At 38.7% G+C, this 3,987-nt stretch overlaps 1 pseudogene; it reads left to right on the forward strand.

Annotated features, from left to right (window-relative positions):
- LOC127080609 (mediator of RNA polymerase II transcription subunit 21-like) lies at positions 1 to 799 on the forward strand (annotated as a pseudogene).
- The last annotated feature ends 3,188 nt before the right edge of the window (positions 800 to 3,987 follow it).

The raw sequence follows: 3,987 nt of genomic DNA on the forward strand, positions 1-3,987 counted from the left end.
ATGAGAAAGAAGCTTCTCATCTCATGCTCCTCCCTCCGCTCAATTCTCAACGTCACTCCCAAATGCGATCACTTGTCCATTGAGGTTTGTGATTCTGTTGGATCATCAAAGTTTCAGTGGCGTGGATGGTCACATGCTGCTGCTTGTGTTCCTTCAGAAACTTCAGATATCCGCTGGAAGAGAGGACAGAGGGTTCTGAAACATGAACGGAGAGCTATGCTATCCATCAGAGAACGCTGGAAAACTCCCTGCAATATCACAGCAGTCCATGTTTCGGTTACAAAAGCCACAACAGAAAAATGGAAAGAATAAATAATTGTTTTGCCCTTCTCTGCTATTGAAAAGTTAAAACAGAATAATAAGTGATTTGGAGAAGCAAAATTGCGCTTGCAGCTACAAGAACAAGTTAATTCGATTGCAAATTTAGCTTTTAATACCGTTGGGACATTGCAAAGGGACGCACCTCCTAACCGGCTCTCACCAAATTACCATGAACCACCACCTGCACAGCCTACGGAGGATGGGGCAAACTTTTCTGAAGAACCAAAGTTGATGAGTGCTTCTTTGGTGAAAGCTGCTAAGCAGTTTGATGCATTGGTTGCATCGCTTCCAATATCCGAGACAGGTGAAGAGGTACAGCTTAAACGGAATTGCAGAACTTCAAGCTGAAAATGATGCAATAGGTCAAGAACTTCAGAAGCAATTGGAAGTTGCGGAGAAAGAATTAAATCAAGTTCAAGAGTTGTATAGCCAAGCAACAGATAATTGTTTGAACTTGAAGAAATCGGATATCAGTTAGTTGTTTGCTGGCATAGCTCGGAGAAGAATCACAAATATGAGCTTATCTCATCTCGACTCCAACCATAACCTGCAAAAATTAAACCAATTCACATTGGTCACTATCAAAACCACACATTTAACAAGTCAGAGTTCAAACACATCAAATCCATTTTTCATAAACCTGCAAACATTAACACACTGAACCAAGTCTAGACCAAAATGGACATCTGCACAATACACAAGCCTGCTGCAAAACGAAGGAAAGATAATCAAAACTTGTCAAATGGCCATGCAGCGAGGTGTTGTTTTTGAAGTTTCATACTCTGGTCTTATTGCTGATGTAAAGTTAAGGAGACAGTTAATTTCTGGTGCCAAGCTGCTAATTGACTGGACTCGGGGACGGGATATTGTATTTTCAAGCGCTGCACCTTCGGTTTCTTTTAGCCAATGCTCTAAGGAGAAAGCGGTTTCACAAAGAGGCAATAAGAGTAGAGGTTTTATCATCCGACTTAGCATCTCATTCTAAGGAAGCTCGACATCAAGAGTTACAAAAGTGGGACCCTCTCTCCAGCGGTGAAGGTGATATCTTGTTGGGCGACATGGAAAATTCTCGTTCAATCTCGTCTAAAGCACCCAAGGCTGCAAAAGCTATTGACTTCCTCAAGGTTATCAAGTCCAGGATTTCGTATCTGCAAATGACATTTTCTCGCTCTTCTCAACTAATAAGTAAAAAAGGTAGGGTCAATTGGCAAGCGTTAAAAATCCAGAAAATTCCCAAATTGGAATAGAAACAAAATTCAAAGAGAAAGTTTGAGCTCAGATTACCTGTTCCAATTCTAGCATCAAAGAGGCCGATCCTATTTCTGAGCACCGAAGTGGTATTGCAGAGTTACTCTTCTGGAACACCAAAGACACCAATTGAAACCCTAATTTGAAAAGCATAAATAGGGAACGAATCAACAACAAAAAACTTGGAGGCGGAAAACTCCACAAGAGAACCCTAATCCCCAAATAAGGAACTGATTGGAATGAGTGAAGGAGGGAGATTCGTTACCTGAGTGGTCGTCGTCGTCGAAGGTCCGAAGGTGAGCTCTTTGTTTCTGTTTCAGCCGTGATTTTTCGTGTGTGAGAGAGACTTCGTTGAGGGAGACTGAGAGGAACGTGAGGTCGCGTGAGAGAGAGATTTCGTCGAGAGACTTCGAGAGAGAGGCTTGAGAGACGACGCGAGCGATTTCGTAAGGGAGACGAGAGAAGCGAGTTCGTAAGAGGGATTCGTTGAGTGGAGAGAGCGAGTTTGTAAGATTGGGGAGAGAGAGAGGTTGAGGGCAATCTGTATCTTTTCCAATTTATTTATTTTTTCTTTAATTCATTTTAAACAGAATAAGTTTTGAAACCATTAAATTTTGTTTAAACTTCCTAAGTAGTTAATAAATATTTTCTCTTTTTCAATTCATATTCCCATTAAAAAACCCAACAGCCAAGCGGCTGGGTTAATTAGGGTAGTCCAACAGATTTCTTTTTTTATTAGTTTTTTATTTTAATTCTATTTTTTAATTTATCTTGGTTTATATATCTAAATTAGCATTATGAAGAACAACTAGTCATAAGTGGCCTGGTGGAGAGGGGTGGTTTCCATATTCTTAAGTGGAGTGGGTTCAATACTCATATGTAGCATTTTTTAGTATTTTATTTTCTTTTAATATTTTTTATGTTTATGTTTTATTATACTCATGGTTTCATTATTATTTTATAACACAAATTTGTTTTTTTTATTAATTTCATCATTCATTCAAAACCATTTTAAAACTATAAAAATCATATTTTTCTCGATTTAATATCGAGCCCATTTTCCACACCTTTGTAAGTCAATTGCTTTTTAAGCATCGCCATCAACCTCACATAGCTTACTCTTGGGCTTTCTTACAATGAGCCGGTTCTCTTGCACTTACACTCATATTTCGCATCATTTGTTGTTTGGGCCTGATCTAATTATTTCATGATTTTGAATCCCCATTTGACAAAATGTACCCCACTTCCCCAATGTGTATATAATGTTGTATTGTTTTATTTCTCTATTTGTTTTAGACACTAACCAAAGAGTAAAATCCACCATTTCTGAAAAAAATACAAAAATATGACTCGATCCAACGTCGAGTATTTTCTCAATAAACAAATCAATTCATTTCGCCCTCCTATTCTATTCCTTTTCTTTCAAACTTTCATCAAATGCTTGATTCAACGTCAAGCCATTTTCTCTAATAAAAACTCAAAAAATATTAATTCATAGTCAAGACTTTTTCAATAAAGATGGAAGTGGAACGTGGTGTATACCACGCACTCCTGACACTAGGATTCGAGATGTATATCTCGCCAATCCTAGCTCTCGCCATCATCCAATTTACCCACTTTGTTTTCTCAAACATTCATTCAAATCTTTCTCAAACGTCCATCAATACTTGATCTAGGTCAAGTCATTTTCACAACAAAACTCAAAATACCTAATTCTTATTTAACACTTTTTCAATAAAGGTGGAAATGGAACATGGTGTATACCATGCACTCCTGAGACTAGGATTCGAGATGTATATCTCGCCAATCTTAGCTCTCGCCATCGTCTAAAATTGTCAATGCGGTTTCTTCAAACCCTTTCTCAATCAAACCTAAAAATACTTAATCTCTATTAAACACTTTTGCAAATAAAGATGGAAATGGAACATGGTGTATACCATGCACTCCTGAGGCTAGGATTCAAGATGTATATCTCGCCAATCCTAGTTCTCGCCATCACTCAAAGCACATCCAACCAATCAAACTCTTTTTCTCGCCGCCGTGCGACCAATCAAAAACCTTTTAAAATGAAAGATATATTGTCTTAAGAGATACAAAACAATGTTTCGGCCACGATTGTTGAGTAGAGATAGATGACGCTTTTCCGAATATAGATTTGTAAATCCTAACACCTAAGTACATATTGCATGACAACTCTAGGGCAGAACTTCCCCATTTCTTTTAGACCTTCCGTGCGTCTCCGATCTTGTGGCATGTCAATCCATCCTATTGCAAAGAGGTAACTGCCTAAGACTCGATTCAGCGAGCTGCGACACCTACTGCTAGGACGTGAACACATTGCCCACTCTCCTTTGACACAACTAGTGTCCTCCTTTGTAAGTCCATGTTCAGATGGCAATCCCTATGTAGCCGAACTAC

Source organism: Lathyrus oleraceus, chromosome 5 (genome assembly GCF_024323335.1).
Source record: "Lathyrus oleraceus cultivar Zhongwan6 chromosome 5, CAAS_Psat_ZW6_1.0, whole genome shotgun sequence".
Lineage (NCBI taxonomy): Eukaryota > Viridiplantae > Streptophyta > Magnoliopsida > Fabales > Fabaceae > Lathyrus > Lathyrus oleraceus.